At 44.1% G+C, this 19,242-nt stretch overlaps 1 long non-coding RNA gene across 1 annotated transcript; it reads right to left on the bottom strand.

Annotated features, from left to right (window-relative positions):
• Positions 1 to 6,906: 6,906 nt before the first annotated feature.
• On the bottom strand, positions 6,907 to 19,095 carry LOC131204917 (uncharacterized). Its single transcript, XR_009156677.1, has 2 exons — positions 18,148 to 19,095; positions 6,907 to 13,603 (listed from the first exon to the last, which is right to left on the bottom strand). It is a non-coding gene; the product is annotated as an uncharacterized LOC131204917 (long non-coding RNA).
• Positions 19,096 to 19,242: the final 147 nt, after the last annotated feature.

Raw genomic sequence — 19,242 nt, forward strand, 5'->3', positions numbered from 1 at the left:
CCTCGGAGACGACTTCCGGTATCCAGCGGCAACGGACGTCTGGAAGGCTTCTCCTGCCTCCAGCGCCCGAATCCGGCCGCCGCCGAGGCCCTCAGGGGCCAGGTGTTCCGAAAAGGACACCTGCCGCACGGACGGCTCGCCAGGGGTCTCCCAGCCGACATACAGGACTGTGGGGACCGATGCTGGCGCGTCCTAGGCTCGGCGGGGTTCGGAGGCCACAGGCCGCGGCCATTATTTTGGTCGTCGCCTGGGCCGCTGTGCCCGGTGACACCGGGGCATTGGATTTATAACTGCAGCAGCCTGGTGGTGAACAGGGCACGGAGAAGAATTGAGGAGGAGAAGGGAAGGGAATATCGGTAAACGTGAGTGGACTGCTCCGGAGTGCGGGGGGGTTTTTTCTCCCCTGCGGTTGGAAGGAGCACGAGTTATTCTGGAGAGAGGAGAACTTAAAATAAGAAGATTACCGGTTTTGTGGAGCTCTGGAGAGAAGAGGTGATGGAGAAATTTAGGAGGGAAGGTTTGAGGCCCCTCCTCCTGGGGACCAGTGGTGGCGCCCAGCTTCCGCCTTCACTATGAGAATTTTGATGACATCACTTCCCTTCGGCTTCCTGGTTGACTAACTGTACTCTGGACTCGTTGCTCCTGTGAGTGCCCCCTGGTGGATCCGGAGGAAATTACAAGGATACTGTGCCTGCCTGAGGATTTTGTATTTTTTTCCTTAATGGCAAAGGTCAGAGACCAACTGCTGGAGAGATGGAGAGAATTTTGGAAAAGTTATCTAATATGGACAAGAAATTGGATGAAATAAGAGCAGAAATTGTGACTATCCAAAAGGATTTAAAGGATACTCAACAAGTTTCAGCAGAAAACAAGCAGAAAGTGGAAGGTTTGGAGGGTGAGATGCGGGCAGTGCAGAAAAGAGAGGAGACGACAGGCAATGCTGTGCTTGGACTACAGATGGATAAAATGTCTTATTTCCTTAGGTTTCAAAATTTGGAAGAAGTGGACCAAGAAGACTTGAGAGATGTTGTGACTAAATTGTTGGGAGAATTTCTTGGGAGAGGTGTTGATTTCATGAATTGGGATGTGGATCGAGTTTCAATATGCACGCACGCATGCAGTTCCCAGAGAGGTTCATGTCAAATTTGTGAGAAGAGAGACGAGAGATGAAATTCTTAGAAAACATAGGAGTGGGGCACTGATTTACAGGGGCAGGGAGATAGCCATTCTGAGGCAGATTCCCAGACAGGTACGTGAAAAAAGAAAGAAATATTATTTTTTGTCAAGCAAATTGTACCAGAAGGGAGTGGGCTTCAGATGGCTGATGCCAGAGGGATTGATGATTTTCCGGGAGGGCATTACGAAAAAAATCAGTACAATTGCGGAGGCTACGGCCTATGTGGAGGAACACAAAGCCTTCCTGGAATCAGATGACCCAGGAATTGAAGAAGGGGAGGTTATAGATCATGGGGCTGAGCGGCTGCCGCTGTTGCCCTGGAGTTGGGTCAGGCTGAACCCAGAGTTCTGAGATCCAAAACTAGGAAGTGATAAAGATATTTGGGATTGTGTTGGTTTTCCTTATTCTCTTTTGTACGATATTCTGTTTATTCTTGACTCTTCTTTATTACGTATTTAAAATTTGCAAACTTAGCTACTTCGTGTCACCTGCTTGCCTTATGGCTGTTGTATGTGTTAAAAAATTTGAGTAAAATTCTTATTTTAGATAAGAAAAATGAAAATTTACCATACCTGATATGTATTTGTATAAACCTTTTTTGACTAATAAAAACTTTTTGAATAAAAAAAAAAAAAAAGAAGAATCCCTCACTAGTTTTGGGGGGGTTATTCTTTCCTTTTTCTATTATTTTTCTTTCTGTCCTATTTAATAATATGAAGCTCCCATCCCAATTCCAAGCCCAGTGAAAAAACCTCTAAGAATCTATTCTCTTCCTACCCTATTCATTTTCACAATATTGAGTATTCAAATGTAGAATAAAGATATTCTCACTTTATAAATATGCTATTTATATGTGAACATCCAATGTACGCGTGCCACTATATAAAATAGAATAACTGTTAGCTAACCAAGAAAAACGGCTTCCGTTTCCAATCATAATAGAGTTTGCTAGTGCCAGTGTGGTTTTTTTTCCCTGTTGTGGCTTTTTAAAAACATGGGTTTCCAAAATAACAAGAAACTAAATAACTGCTAAAATATCATTTTGTGATATTCACTTAGAAAGCCCACCTTTAGTGGCTTTGATAAGCAGTACTGTATCCAGTTAGCATTTTAACAAGATAAGAGATCCAAGGATATATATTACCTGGCTCAGGGTGAACTTTTGATTTATGGCTGAGTTCAGAGAATCCACAAAGAACAGCCTTATTTTTATATAGATGGCAGGCTTGCTCATGTTTCATTTAACTTAAATACAGTTTTGTAAGAAGGCATCTGAGCTTTGTAAACTGAATTGCGCGATATTTCTCGGAGAAGCAATTTCAGTGCCGAGCAATTTTTCTCATTGAAAAAACAGATCCGGTGTCATCCCAACAAACAGGGATATCAAATTAAAATGCCAAGTTTCATCTTAGAGCCACAGAAGATAAAGGAATACTTCTAAACACTGTACTTGGTGTCTTTGTTAAAACCACGCAGCTTACAGAATACACACATAAACTGTTCTTATTTAACATGGCAGGCAGCGGGCTGGCTACGGTATAATTTGGTGGGGTTTTTTTGGTTTTTTTTAAAGAAATGTTAAGTTGTAATCGTACCTGGCTTTAGTATGTTCTTCGCTTCCAAAGGTGTACAGGTAGTCCTCGACTTGCGACCACAAATTTCTGTTGTTAAGTGAGACATCGGCTGAGTTTTGCCTCATTTTACGATCTGCCTTGCCGCTTTCGTTAAGTGAATCACCGCGGTCGATAAGTCGGTAACCCGGAATCCGGCTTCCCCCATTGACTTCGCTCGTCAAAAGGTCACAAAAGGGGACCACGTCAGAGGTGGGTTTCAGGAGGTTCTGACCAGTTCTGGAGAACCGGTAGCGGAAATTTTGAGTAGTTCGGAGAACCGGTAAATGCCATCTCTGACTGGCCCCACCCGCATCTATTCTCTGCCTCCCGAGTCCCAGCTGATCGGGAAGATCTCCGCAGATTTTGCAATATCCTTTCCCTGGAGTGGGGTGGGAATGGAGCTTTTGCAGTATCCTTCCCCCAGGAGCAGGGAGGGAATGGAGCTTTTGCAGTATCCTTCCCCTGCCACGCCCACCATGCCACGCCCACCAATCCATGCCACGCCCAGCAAGCCACGCCCACAGAACCGGTAGTAAAAAAACTTGAAACCCACCACTGGACCACGTGACCTTGGGACACTGCAACCGTGGTAAGTATGAAGCAGCGGCCAAGCATCTGAATTTTTGATTGCGTGATCACGGGGATCCAAAAGTCGAAAATGTGAAAAACACGGTCGTAGGTCACTTTTTTCAGTGCAGTTGTATCTTTGAATAGTCACTAAATGAACTATTGTTAAGTCGAGGGCTTACCTGTATTTGTATGCATTTTGTGTGTGTGTTCGTGTGTATGGGAGGGCAGGTAATTTTTCGGTCACTTCCTTGAAATCAAAGCGTTTCCTTTCACAACATCGCAAGACTTTTGTGGATACACACTGGAGTTCCCTTTCAAGGACCAACTCAATATATTATTTATCCTATTTACCTTTCATGCTTCAGTCCAAACCTTCCATACAATTTATGGCTTCCAAAATATGCTGATACAAAAGAGAAAAAGCGAGCAAAACAAGGGCGAAGCTCAGTTATTCTGGCCGTTTTATAAAAGAAAAGGGGAAAAAAAAAGCAAAAAAAGCCAGCATAACCGTGTTTGAAAAGATACGCTTCCATTTTTTCTCTCCAGAATATTGCTTTATTTTTATTTATTTTTTCTATTTTCAAATATACAATTTCGACATTACGAAGTTATAGTACACGCACACACAAAAAAATCTCATTTTCTATATAGTGCATAGAGCATAAAAACGTTCTGATGCTTTAAACTCACAAATTTGGGCTAAAACCACTCGCAGACTAAATGCAAGCATACAGGTAGTCCTCGACTTACGATCACAATTGAGCCCAGAATTTCCGTTGCTGAGAGAGGCGGTTGTTAAGTGAGTTTTGCCCCATTTTACGACTTTTCTCGCCCCCGTGATTAAGTGAATCAATGCAATTGTTAAGTTAATCGCACGGTCGGTAAGTGAATCTGGTCACAAAAGGGGATCACGAGACCGCGGAGACACTGCAACCGTCATAAATACGGGTCAGTGGCCAAGCGTCTGAATTTTGATCCTGACCGGAGCGGGGTGTGTGTGTGCTACAACGGTCGTAAGTGTGAAAAACGGTCATAAGTCGCTTTTTTCCAGTGCTGTTTTCATTTGGAATGGTCACTAAATGAACTGTTGTAAGTCAAGGAGTTTGGACACATTAAAGAAATTTCAGGAATTGTTGGGACTTTGGCCGTCCACCCTACAGTAACTTACTGATATTTTTTGCTCTCTCGAGAACCTCATACGAAATAACACCATTGCTTAGTGCAATATATCACCCTTAAAATAGAATAAACAAAATACTAGGAATGAATACATTGAAATCTGGAAAGGCTAAATGTTTATTTAAGTGTTAGCAATCGTTTTGAAATCTTTTCACTCTCCGGGCAATCCCTTCCCCCGCACGATAAGGATTATAATCTAAAACAGGGGTCTCCAACCTTGGCAACTTTAAGCCTGGTGGACTTCAACTCCCAGAATTCTGGGAGTTGAAGTCCACAAGTCTTAAAGTTGCCAAGGTTGGAGACGCCTTCTCTAGAGAGTGTTTCTCAACCTTGGCAACTTTTAAGAGGTGTGAACTTCAACTCCCAGAATCCAGACTGGCCTGGACATCTATAGCTGTGTGCATATAATACAATAGGTGAGAAAGATAGCAACACGTGCCTTGGTAATGCCTTGGTAAGGCCACACTTGGAATATTGCATTCAGTTTTGGTCGCTTGGGAGTTAAAGTCCTCCAGGCTTAAAGTTGCCAAGGTTGGAGAGCCTTGATCTAAAACTTTGCTACGAGTCCTTAAACACCAACCTTCTCAACATCTATCCCACGTACTTTCCACACCTATCTACAATTGCAACAGTCCTTTTTTTCCCTTCATTTGGCTTTCTGCTGACATTCTCTTTCTTTTAATCTGCTAACCTTCCTTTATACTCTCAGCGGCGTTTCATCTGCTTGATTATTTCTTGGAACACTTGTTGGGTTTGTTCGTTTTTTTTCTTTTTATTTTTTTTGGTACTATCTACTATTGATCTCGATTGTTTTTCACAGTGCTGCGTTTTGTAATTAAAGGGAAGCAAAACAGAACTTCTTGTTAATTTAAGGCTTGAATTCGACAAGCTCAGAAGCAATGACACCCTCTTCCTCAGAGAGAGAGAGAGAGGGAGAGAGAGAAGAGGAAGAGAGATGGAGAAAAGAGAGAGAAAGAGAAAGAGAGAAAAGACAGAAGAGAAAGAGAGAAGAGAAAGAGAAAAGAGGGGCCTCTTGTGGCTCAACAGACTAATGCAGTCTGTTATTAACACAGCTGCTTGCAATTACTGCAGGTTCTAGTCCCACCAGGCCCAAGGTTGACTCAGCCTTCCATCCTTTATAAGGTAGGTAAAATGAGAACCCAGATTGTTGGGGGCAATAAGTTGACTTTGTATATAAATATACAAATAGGATGAAGACTATTGCTAACATAGTGTAAGCCGCCCTAAGTCTTCGGAGAAGGGCGGGATATAAATGCAAATAAAAAAAAAAGTGAAAGAGAGAGGAGAGAAAAGAGAGAATGAAAGAGAAAGAAAGAGAAAAAAGAGAGAGAAAAGTGAAAGAGAGAGAGAAAGAAAGAGAAAGAGAGGAAGGGAGAAGAAGGAGGGAGGGAGGGATGATTCTGCTTTTAAAATTATTTCCTCTTTTCCCATGGAAACCTACAATTCAATTTTTAAAAAATAACCAAAAAAAAAAAATCCTCCCCCCTCTTTATTTCCGTACTATCGGAAAATCTAGGAGGACTTTTGTTTTAAAGCTTAAATTATTTGACGGCACTCTTTTCAGGGAAAACATACTCGATTAAATCCCAGCTGCTGGATTGAGTTTCAAACGCTGGGAAATGAACAAGCGGCACATTGCCCCCCCCCCCAGCTTCGGTGTATTTGCTCAGAAACCGGTCCTCCTGCTTGTTCCAAGTCCAGGATGTTGAGGCATGCCGCCAGAACACCGACAGCATCTGTCGAGCCAACCACCTGGGTCCCCGACAGGTGCACACACAAAATTCCTTCTCGCTCGGTTTTAAACGGATCCAGAAAAATCGACCCCCCTCTTCCCATCCTTGCCCAGGATCAAAAGTCCTACCTTACCTAATTATTGACTTGGAGTAAGAAAGGGGCTTCGCTTCGTTAGCGCTAATGGCACCCCGAAAACGAGCCTTGATTTAGCAAAGTAGCAGAGGGAGAAAAAACAAACAAACAAACATTTGGGGCATGTTAAGTTTCAGAATTGTAAGTCACCATTAAATCTCATGTCACTGTAACCTTACAAAATGGGTTTATGGTTGATTTGCATGCAGGACACGTCACTGGGCTTCTGGGCATAGAAGTTTCCTGGGATTTATTCTGGGTTTTGTTTTTGTTTTTTTTTGCAAATGAATGAATTTTCCCCAGCCTGTCCGGGTAGCTAGCAGGAAAACACGCTGCCCTGCTACATCTGGAAGCCATCCGATTGGAGAAGAAGTGTGCAACCGAGCATGAGCAGAAAGGGAAACACATAAGTTGTGCTAAATGGAGCGGCAATTCTCCCAGCTTAATAGATAAACCGATTTGAAAATAAGAAATCGCATCCCTGGGGGGGTTGTTTATTTATTTATTTATTTTGTTTCAATAAACTGGTTAGTTGGGCTGAGCGTTGAAATGTTCCTCGTTGATCTACGACTGGGTTTGTCAACCTTTGAGCACTTTGAGATGGGTGGACTTCATCTCCTAGAATTCCCCAGGCAACCCTTTTAAGATATTTGGACTTCAACTCCCAGAATTCACCAGGCATCTCTTTAAGATATCTGGACTTCAACTCCTAGAATTCCCCAAACAGCCCTTTAAGATATTTGGACTTCAACACCCAGAATTCACCAGGCATCTCTTTAAGATATCTGGACTTCAACTCCTAGAATTCCCCAGGCAATCCTTTTAAGATATCTGGACTTCAACTCCCAGAATTCCCCAAACAGCCCTTTAAGATATTTGGACTTCAACACCCAGAATTCACCAGGCATCTCTTTAAGATATCTGGACTTCAACTCCTAGAATTCTCCAAACAGCCCTTTAAGATATCTGGACTTCAACTCCCAGAATTCCCCAAACAGCCCTTTAAGATATTTGGACTTCAACACCCAGAATTCACCAGGCATCTCTTTAAGATATCTGGACTTCAACTCCCAGAATTCCCAAGGCAACCCTTTTAAGATATCTGGACTTCAATTCCCAGAATTGCCCAGCCAGAGCATAACTTATTTCTATTCTCTCCACAAAGGGATAACAGCCCAGCTACTGTTGCAACCGTTCAGTTAAATATATATTATTCTGTTTTTTATTTTCCTTTTTTTAGTTAGAGGCCTTCTTCATTTGATCCTCTTTCTGTGAAAGTTTATTCTTGGTTTTTGTCCAGATACCTAAGGCAAATATATATATATATAGGACTTATATATATATAGCAGAGAACTGGAAGGCATCAGATTGGAGAAGAGTATATATAAATCCTATATATATATTGGAAACTGGAGAAACATCAAGTTCTGATATTACCTCCGTAGTTATAAAAAAACAGTGACTGAAAGGTTTTTCTCCACCCAATTACTCTGACAAAAGTCTCCAGAGGAAATAAATACTGCAACTTTTCAGTTTCCATTCTCTCCCAATATCTGAGCATTGGGAAAACAAGAAACTCTAAACGGCTTTTTTAAAATTATTATTACTGAGTAAAAAAACGCTAGGAGAATGTTAAGCATGGAGACAAAGACGCCAAATAATTTTGAAGCGATAGATTGCAGCTGTTTCCACCTATTCTCGTTCACTCTTATTATCTCTGACATAGAGATGTGCTTTTGGATTTGGGAAAAAAATCATGGAATGCAGTACAAAAAATCCTAGTTTTCACCCCCTCCTCTTTCCCCCGGTTTTTTCCCGCTTTTTAATAAAGTATTATTCTTCGGGTCTGCTTTCAATTTTGAAACCGAAATGAAACACCCGTTACGAGAACAATCAGCTTTAGAAACCAATGGTATCCCTTTCAAATGAACTAGACTGATGGCCAGAATCAGACAAATCTATTCTACCCCTGCTCACCACACATCCACTTCCTAACTACCTATCACAATTGTGCGACACAAAAGGCATTTGTAAACCATGTCAACCCAGTCTTCCTTCCGTGGAGCACTCATTCCTTAGGACACAATGCAAGTGTCCTAATCTTCCGCCAAATTTCAAATCCAGACAGTCAAGGGGGACGGTAGATGGGTTTGTTGTTATAAAGGTAAAGGTTCCCCTCGCACGTATGTGCTAGTCGTTCCCGACTCTAGGGGGCAGTGCTCATCTCCGTTTCAAAGCCGAAGAGCCAGCGCTGTCCGAAGACGTCTCCGTGGTCATGTGGCCGGCATGACTCAACGCCAAAGGCGCACGGAACACTGTTACCTTCCCACCAAAGGTGGTCCCTGTTTTTCTACTTGCATTTTTTACGTGCTTTCGAACTGCTAGGTTGGCAGAAGCTGGGACATGTCATGGGAGCTGACCCCATTACGCGGCACTAAGGATTTGAACCGCTGAACTGGCGACCTTCCGATCGACAAGCTCAGCATCTTAGCCACTGAGCCACCAGGTCCCTCTTGTTGTTATAGAAATGGCTAATATATATGATTATGAAAAGTGAAAAGTTGAGACTGCCAGTTATTACCGTATTCTACTGTGCCGAAAAAAGCCAAAATGTTTTCCTTTTTCTTCTCTCCTTTACCCTATGCTTTTTCCTCTTCTCCCTTTCCTCCTCTCTTCCCCCCCCCCACCTTATTTTCATTTATCTTTGCATTTCTGTATTTAACGTTCTGATCCACTAATAAAAACACTCGAAAAAGGACATGAGTGAGCAGGGTGAGTGGCAACACCGAAGAAAGAAAAAAATAAATTGCACAATGCCAGCCTTAACCATGTGGGTCTTGGAATGAACCAAAGGTTATCTACTTTTAAGATGAACCCGCCATAAATAACAAAACAAGTTATTATCACCCTTAAAAGATTGTCGGGGTGGGGTGGGGGCTCCTGGCTGCCTTAATGAAAGCTAAGCAAAGTTAAGAGAAGTCTTTCCACAATTTTCATGACAAAAACCCCCGTTTCTCACCCCACCCAGTCTTTGGTTTTGGGATAAACTCAGGGCTAGGCTGCTGGGGGTTCGCAGGGGTTCTGGAGAACCTCTAGCTAAGGTTCTGTGCAGTTTGGAGAACTCCCAAATCCCACTCCTGGCTGGTCAAGCCCAGCCTAGCCCACCCTGCCCCAACACTCCCAGGAGTCCCCACGCGGCATGTACAAGGCAAAAAACGGGCCTACCAGAAAAAAACTGGAGGCCAGAAATGGACCCATTTCTGGCCTCCAGAGCCTGGGGAGGCCGTTTTTGCCCTCCCGGAGGCTCGAGAAAAGCCTCCAGAGCCCGGGGAGGGCATAAACGCCCCTCCCGTCATGGTGCAGGAGGCCGATTAAGCCACGCCCACCATGGCCACGCCCACCCAGCAACTGGGCAGAGAACCCCTTGCTAAAATTTTTGAAGCCCACCTCTGGATAAACTCCCCTGTGCTGGCTAGACACTGGGAACACAACCCGGTTGTAGCAGTGTTGCGTTCCCAATTCCTTTTCCAAAATATTATGTCTTTATAGGAATATAACAACCGGCTCTTCCTCTAACAGCCTTTATTCCATTGAACAATGACTGTTTCTCCAGAGACTTGAAGAGTGACAAGATTCCCAGCCCAGGTCTCGGATATGCCTTTAATTGGAAATCTAGGGAACTCAACCCGCACAACTCATTTAAGCATAACACCCAATTTTTCCTCAGGAATAATAATAATAATAATAATAATAATAATAATAATAATAATAATAATAATTCTGATGGCAATTTCATGCTGGAATTTAACCCAGGGCCTCTTTAAATCCTTCACATGCCCCACCTTCCTACCACAGTCCTCAGGTATTATGCTTCTCCCTTGGATAAAAATAATTTGGCAGAAAGTGTTCATCCTCTTAAAAAAACAAAAAATTGTGCCGTGCGTTTTCCCAACGGGTCGTACAAACTTTAGCGAAGTCTTGCAAACCTGAGAAATCGTACAACCCGAATTGCAAAGCCTGAGAATATAAGATTTTATGGTGGCAAAACACAGCGTGTCATTCGGAGTCGTGAACTGATACAAAATACCTGATTTTTTTTTTTAAGGTAACTTAGCTTCAAGAAAGGATCTCTCGCTTCAGGTAAAGTCCCAGTGAGGTTAAGGGACATTGTGGTCATTCCAGTTAGAAGTCCGTCGTGGCCTGAGACGGACGGTTGTGTCTATCACTGCCATTAGAAACATCATGCTTAAATGAAAGTTCTCCATTGAGATCTAAGAATTAAAAAATTTGGAAAGGCCTGAATCCCAGATGGGTGGGAATCGTCTCTTTCAAACATTAAGGACCGCTCGAGCAAGTCAAGATGAGCGGGGAACTTAGTCAAATTAGCAGAATGGGAAGGGAACCTTGGAGGTCATCTAGTCCAACCCCCTGCCCAAGCAGGAGACCCTACACCATTTCTGACCAATGGCAGTCCAGTCTCTTCTTGAAAGCCTCCAGTGATGAAGGTCCCACACCTTCTGAAGGCAACTTCTGTTCCATGGGTTGATCTCATTGTCAGAAAAGTTCTCTTTATTTCCAGGTTGAATCTCTCCTTGGTCAATTTCCACCCATTGTTTCTTGTCCTGCCTTCAGGTGCTTTGGAAAATAGTTTGACCCCTTCCTCTCTGTGGCAGTCCCTCTAATATTGGAAACTGCTATCATGTCTCCTTCTCTTCACTAGACTAGCCATGCTCAGTTCCTGCAACTGTTCATCGTATGTTTTAGCCCCCAGGCCTTTGATCATCTTAGATAGATTCAGATTAACAGAGTTGGAAGGGACCTTATAGGTTGTCTAGTCCAACCCCCGCCCCACCCAAGCAGTAGCCCCTACACCCTTTCTGACAAATGGCAGTCAAATCTCTTCTTGAAAGCCTCCAATGATGAAGCTCCAACAACTTCCAAAGGCAACTTCTGTTCCATTGGTTGATGGTTCTCACTGTCAGAAAATTCCTCCTCATTTCTAGGTTGAATATCTCCTTGTTCAGTTTCCATCCATTATTCCTTGTCTGGCCTTCGGGTGCTTTGCAAAACAGCTTGACGTCCCCCCCCCCTCTCTGTGGCAGCCCCTCAAATATTGGTAGACTGCTATGATGTCTCCCCTGGTCCTTCTCTTCACTAGACCAGCCAGGCCCAGTTCTTCATATATTTTAGCCTCCAGTCCCCTCATCATCCTGTTTGCTCTTCTCTGCACTCTTTCTAGAGCCTTAACATCTTTTTTTATAGTGTGGTGACCAAAACTGGATGCAGGATTCTAGGTGTGGTCTTACTTTCTTAAGGACTTTCCCCCCCACCCATACGGATTAGAATATCCTTAGAAATCCGATGGAGTCGCACACACGAGATAAGAGACTGTACTTAGGAATAAACAATTGCTAAATCTGCTAGAAACCAGGGTGTTGATGTCCCCGAGGACACTTCTAGTCTCAAACTGCTGAGAACATAGACTTCCTCTGGGAATTTCTCCCCGTAGAGAAATTCATTCTGCCATGAATGAATGCTTCGCAAGGGCTGTGAAATCTCTCGGCAAACAAAGACGTTACTCAGATGTTCAGGAAAGAAGGCAGATCTACCTGAGAAAACAAGCTTTTGGAAAATAGGGAAACCATTGGTGAAATCCTGCTAGTTCTGTCCAGCTCGCGCGAACCGCTAGCGGCCGCGGCATGAGACTCCTCCCATCCGTCCAGACATCATTACTTCCTGGTTTTAACCAGGAAGTAACCCATTTTTGACCCTCCACGCATGCGCAGAAGGCTTTGTGCAAGCGCAGAAGGCTTTGCGCATGCTCAGACGGTCAAAAATCGAATTTGACGATGGCGCACACGCACTTCTGAACCAGTAGAGAAGGTAAACTAGATTTCACCCCTGAGGGAAACCCTACCAAACAAATGGCCTGGCTAGGTGGCTCAGTGGCTAAAACGCTGAGCTTGTTGATCAGAAAGGTTGGCGGTTCAGTGGTTCGAATCCCTAGTATAGGTCTTCCTGAGTGAGCAGGGGGTTGGCCTAGTTGACCTCCAAGATCCCTTCCAACTCTGTTACTGTTTACTGTTAATTTACCCATCCAATCTTTTTTTTTTTTTCATCTCTACCTCGCATGGAAATATGCCTAGCTGGGCGCCCGGTTTCACCCCAAACGGCCCCCCCTCACCCTGCCTGAATGTTGAACGAAACAACATACAACCTTTGTGCAAAAAAATAATAATAATAACCTCCACCCCACCCCGCCCACAAAGAAAAAAATTGCATACTTTGTAAGACGCTTGGCTTCCATAGGGCCATTCTGCTTTGCAAAAAAAGCTTTGTTTAAAGAACAAAAAAAAGAAAAAAGGGTGCTCCGAGATGACAATGTCGTGTCCCACTCCTCCTCTGATGGCCGGGTCGGGGAAGTCCATATCAAGCGTGGCTGCGAAGCCTCTGCAGCTTTGCCAAAGTTCTGTCAGAGTTCTCAGGAGACCAGGATGTGACTTCAGCAATCCAAGTTAGACTGACTCAAAGAATGCCAGAAAGCAGATCCTTTATATAGGCCATCGGGGTGTGGCTCCATGACTCAGCACTTATCCAGGCCTGCCCCTCCCTTCCTTTTGCTGACGTCGCCTCTCCATTCTCCGGAAGCGTGGATCTATCCATTGCATCGTTTCATCCCCAGCTGTCGGTAATCCCAGCTCATGGCTGGCTTCAGGCGCACATGCTATCGGAGGGAGGTTTGTTCGCTCGGTTTGTCCGGGCATGGTGCCAGGGCTGGGGGCTGGAGGCATGCCAGGACATTCTTCTGTACTATCAGTCTCTGGCTGAGATAGCAGGAGATGAGAGGGGCCCGGCTGCGGCGGGGGGGGAGGGTGGCGAGCGAGGCACAACAGACAAATTTTAAACAATACACTTGCAAGAGTGGTGTACCATCCGCAATATATGGATGTTCTATAGAGGATCGCAGGGTTTTCTTTTCCTTTTCGTTGCAGGAACGAGGGGAGGGTGGGCAACTTCTGAAATGGGTTTAAGCTTTAGATGGCTCATAGAAATTGGGAAAGTCAGATCTTCACTTCCTTCATTCCAAAGTCATTTACCAGTTGAACAGGATATTTTGGCCCAGTGTCATAAAGTAAATTTGGCTGCTGCCACCAGACTGAACTGACGCAAAAAATACCTTGAAGGGAGAGAGAGAGAGAGAGAGAGAGAGATAAGAAAAGAGTCACTCTACCTTTTTAAAAAAGAAAATTATTGAGCGTAACCTGATAACAGTGCGTGTACTTCAAAATTTATAAACATGAAGCCTGCTTCATTTAAGCCAAAATGTATAAACAGGAACACTTGGATCCAAAGTGCTAGATCAAAAAAATACAGGCAGTTCTTGAACTACAATCGCAACTGAACCCAGATTTTACACTGCTAAAGTGAGACATTTGTTGTTATGTCCTCCTCGCCTCTGTCCGAACGATGGCTTAATTTGCCAGCTCTTATCAGCTCTGGCAGCAAAAGAGCCAGCGCCTGCCAAGAGCCCTCGTTGGCTGCCAAGACGCTGGTGAGTCACAACCTTCAGCTCTAGTCAATCCGTGGATTTGCCTGATACAAAGAGACACACCAGCTCTTGCTGCCTTTTATATCCTGTGGGGTGTGGCTCCATGACTCAGCACTTCCTAGGCCTGCCCCTCCCCTGCTTCTGTTGTTCCCTTCTCTCCTGCCTACGAAACCTAGGATTCAGCTAAGCCTGATTGCTATCAGCTGGGTCTGCAGGCGTGGCCTGGGGGGGGGAAAGAGTCAGGAGAAGGAGGCCTCGTTATCTCTTTCGCTTGGCCTGCTTCTGGCTCCTGGAGCTGATCCAGGGAGGCCGGTGCTTCCGAGGTAAGTCCTGATGGCCCTTCCCCCTCACTGTCCAAATCACTTTCTGGCAGCAGGCCTGGCTCCGAGTCACTTTCCGGCAGCAGGCCCAGCTCCAAGGCACTTTCGGGCATGGGGCCAGGTTCGGGGGCGGGAGCCACAACATTTGTTAAGGGAGTCTTTCCCCATTTTTACGACCGTTCGTGCCCCGGGTAACAGTAACGAGAGTTGGAAGGGACCTTGCTCATGCAGGAGACTGATACTAGGGATTCAAACCGCCAATTGTCAAGTTCGTAACCCGTTGTTAAGCGAACCTGGTTTAAAGTCCCCGTTGACTTTGCTTGTCAGAAGGTCGCAAAAGGGGATTCCCCTGACCCCGGGACATACCGACCGTCATAAACATGAGTCAGTTGCCAAACATCCGGATTTTGATCACGTGACCACTGGGATGCCGCCACCGTTTTACGTACGAAAAAAGGACATAAGTCGCTTTTTTTCAGTGTCGTCTTTGAATGGTCACTAAGTGAAAAGTTGTAAGTTCAAGGACTACCTGTATTAAAGGTAAAGGTTCCCTTCGCACAGATGTGCTAGTCATTGCCAACTCTAGGGGGCGGTGCTCATCTCCGTTTCAAAGCCGAAGAGCCAGCGCTATCCGAAGACGTCTCCGTGGTCATGTGGCTGGCATGATTCAACGCCAAAGGCGCACGGAACGCTGTTCCCTTCCCACCAAAGGTGGTCCCTATTTTTTTTACTGTATTACGATTGCTGAATACAGCCAGACTTTCAAACAGGATTCTTGGCCGACGTAAGAGATGCTAAACATGGAAACTTCTACATGAAGTCTTCGTCGTATAGACCGGACTGCCAACGTTGTTTATGTACAGTTAGCACGTCTGCGGTTTGCCTTCGCTCAACTTAAATATTTGCAAATAAATCCCAATTTGAAACATTCGGCAGCGTTGAGACCTCTTCATTTTGGCTTGTTCAATATGTTAATCATCATCTGATGGAGTCTTTGCCGTTCTGCTTATGTTGTTGTTTTTTTCCCTTCCCCTTTCTGGAATGACATTGCCTAAGGCAAATAATTACAACTATTTGAAAACCTGAGATAATAAAAAGTTAATGGCTCCTGATCTTTTGGCCTTTGTCTTCCTTATAGGAAACTTAGAGCACTGAACACAAGGGGGGGGGGGAATGCCATTTTTAGGCGTCTCTGCTCAAAGGGAGATTCTGTGAAAAGGCCACCTGAGCTACAATGAAATGAAAGGATGTACCATATTTTTCAGACTATAAGATGCACCAAGATTTCCAAGAGGAAGATCGGAGGAGATGAAGGATCAATGTAAAGGAATGATTGAAGATATGTAATTAAGAAATAGAAATAATTTGAAATGAAATCGGGGCTGCTCAGCTGCCATTTCAGAAGGGAATGGAAAGGGAGAGGAGAGAGTGAAGGAAGAAAGTAGGTAGGAAAGAGAGAGGTAGAAAAGGGGGAAAGGAGAGGAAGAAGAAAGGGGAAAGAGAGAGGGTTAGAAAGGGTGGAAGAGAAGAGTAGGGAAGGAGGAGAGGATGTAGAAAAGCGAAGGAGAGGAAGGATGAAGAAAGTAGAAGAAAGTAGAGAAGGGAGGAGGAAAGGTTTGTTAAGGAAGGAAGTGGTACCTGGGCAGGTCCGAATAAGTAACAAATGAAAGTTAATGACTAATGTTGAATAAGAGACTGTATATTGAATAGGTTGTTGGAAAATGGAAATAAAACTTTTTTACAAAAAAAAAAAAAAGATTTCGAAGAGGAAGACAAGAAAAGAATAAAAAGAAAAGAAAACCTTATTCCACCAGACTCGAAATCCTGGGATTAGAAAACTTAGAACTCCGCCGACTCCGACAAGACCTGTGTTTTAACACACAGAATCATCTATTGCAATATCCTTCCTGTTGAAGACTACTTCAGCTTCAATCGCAATAACACAAGAGCAAACAATAGATTCAAACTTAATGTTAACCGCTTCAATCTTGATTGCAGAAAATATGACTTTTGTAACAGAGTTGTTAACGCTTGGAACGCACTACCTGACTCTGTGGTCTCTTCCCAAGATCCCCAAAGCTTTAACCAAAAACTGTCTACTATTGACCTCACCCCATTCCTAAGAGGACTATAAGGGAGCACAAAAGTGCCTACCGTTCCTGTCCTATTGTTTCCTTTCATTATATATATATACGCTTATATGTTGTATGGTTGTTTCATGCTTATGCTTATATATACTGTTGTGACAAAATAAAATAAAAAAATTAGTTTTTGGCCTCTGCTTTTCTGGTTTTTTCCCTCTCTGGCCACCAGGAGTACTCTGCAAGCCTCCTAAACCCTCTACGTGTCCCGTTTTCGCAAAAAAATGGGCCTGTTTTTGGTGAAAATGGGATGCGCGGGGGTGGGGTGGGGGTGGTTGGGTTTCGGGAGGCCAAAAATGGCTGTATTCAGTGTATAAGACGCACCAACATTTTCACCCTCTTTTAGGGGGGGGGGGAAAGTGTGTCTGATACTACGAAAAGTACGGTATATTTATTCCTTTCGGTCAACAAATGGAGGACATTTTCCAAAGATCTAACAACGCTTGTGGAGTGAGGAACAATCTCCAAGGGTTTTCCTAGCTGGTGTCTTCCAGATATTTTGATCCCAAACTGTCCGCCCTACAAAAACAGTGAGGGTTGAAGTTTCAGCACATTAGGAAACTATCGTAGAGGGACAATTACTATAGTCATGTCGGGAGCCCCAAAGTGCTTCCGGGTTCAAAAGATCAAACGGCGGTATCACCGTTTGTCCGAGAGATACCCAATCAGGCGCTCCTTTCACCACCCCATGAAGTTTCCCACTGAAGTGGTACCCATTTATCTACTTGAGGTCATCCACTTTCAAACTGAGGGGGCAGCAAGAGCTGGAGGGTATGACAGGAGCTCGCCCTAGCTAGCCTGTAGCGGCAACCAGGTCTCGAACACAAGCCTGCCAATTGTCAGCCCAGTGCCCTAACCTCATGAGCCACCTTGCTCCGTAGACGATATGGAGGAAAAACTCCAGATTGTCACTACGTTCTTCAACCGGAAGGCCTTCTGCCTCTCTTCTAGGAGCACAACTAAAAACACCAGACTCCTCTTCTGGAGCAAAGGGTGGATGAATTCCCTACCACCCCTCCCAACGTCTGTATAAACTACAATGTGGGGGAAATCTCATTTTCTATCAAGGTTCTCAGAAGGTTCTTCAACCAGAAGATGTATCCTCTCTCTTCTAGGAGCACAACTAAAAACACCAGACTCCTCTTCTGGAGCAAGAGGTGGATGAATTCCTTACCACCCCTTCCAACGTCTGCATAAACTACAATGTGGGGAAAATCTAGTCTTCTGTCAAGGTTCTCACAAGGTTTTTCAAGTAGAAGACCTTCTGTCTCTTTTCTAGGAGCACAAGTAAAAGCACCAGATTCCTCTTCCGGAGCAAGGGGGTGGATGAGTTCCCTACCACTCTTCCCAATAAACTACAATGTGGGGAAAATCCAGTCTGCTATCAAGGTTCTCAGAAGGTTCTTCAACCAGAAGACCTTCTGCCTCTCTTCTAGGAGCACAACTAAAAACACCACACTCCTCTTTTGGAGCAAGGGGTGGATGGATTCCCTACCACCCCCTCCAACATTGGCGTAAACTACAATGTGGGGGAAATTTCATCTTCTATCAAGGTTCTTAGAAGGTTCTCAGAAGGTTCTTCAACCAGAAGATGTTTCCTCTCTCTTCTAGGAACACAACTAGAAAATACCAGACTCCTCTTTCTGATGCAAGGGGTGGACGAATCTCTCCTCCCACCACCACCACCTCCCAACCTCTGCACCATATATACCTTATCATTTCTTTCGCAGAGAAATTTTAGCTTCTGAGCTTTCTTGTGCATAAACACGCCTTCCAGGCATCCCGTTTCCACAGCACGCAGTTCAATTGCTTTCTCGCCCCAGCCCATCACCTGATTGGATTGAAGATAAGCTTTTAGAAGAGAAAAAGAAAGAAAGAAAGAAACAGTTAATGGAGTTTTTTTCTTCAAAAAGAAAAACCACAGAAACAAAGACAAGTGGCAGAGAAAGGGCTAAATAAATGGCTCTCTTCACGGGGAAGCTCTTGGCAATAGTAATCTCCCCGCCCGCCCCCCGCCCGCCCCAATCCATTTCTGGCATTCGCAGCGAAGGCTCCATCTGATAACAAGAAGAATTACAATCTTGTGCGACTTTGGCTTTAGCCTGGACATATGTCTTACACATTATACCTGGAGCCACATTGTGGGTGTTTTTCAAATTCTGCTCCCAACCCTTTCGCAGATGGGGAAATGTAACCTAGATATATACTTAACTAGATAGAAGAATAATGTTCTTAACACAGAATGAAGAAGGGGTGTGTGTGTGTGTGTGTGTGTGTGTGTGTGTGTGTGTTGTGTGTTTGTTTGTTTCCTCACTATATTGTTAACCGCCCAACTTTTTGGCTCTCGTGTGTACCTCGAATTTGATGTTTTAATGCTTTCTATGGTTTTGAACGCTTTTTACGGTTTTTCTTATTGTTTGTTGTTTTTAAATGTTTTTAAATTTTTATTTTTTTAAAGGGTAGATTTTTTTTGTTTAATTGTAGAGGTTTAAACTGTAGAGTTTTTAATTGTAGATGTTCTGGATTGTAAGCCGCCCAGAATCATTTACTAAGATGGGTGACTACCGAAATCGAATAAACAATCGACTAACCGACTGATCGATCAACCGACCAACAATCAACCAACCCAACCAACCAACCAACCCAACCAACCAACCAACCCAACCAACCAACCAATCCAACCAACCAACCAACCAACCAACCAACCAATCAACCAACCCAACCAAACAAACAAACAAACAACTCACCTACCCACCCACCCATCAACTCAAAGTGAATTACCCTCCGTCTGCGATATACAGACGAA

The sequence above is a fragment of the Ahaetulla prasina genome, chromosome 11, assembly GCF_028640845.1.
Source record: "Ahaetulla prasina isolate Xishuangbanna chromosome 11, ASM2864084v1, whole genome shotgun sequence".
Taxonomy (NCBI): domain Eukaryota; kingdom Metazoa; phylum Chordata; class Lepidosauria; order Squamata; family Colubridae; genus Ahaetulla; species Ahaetulla prasina.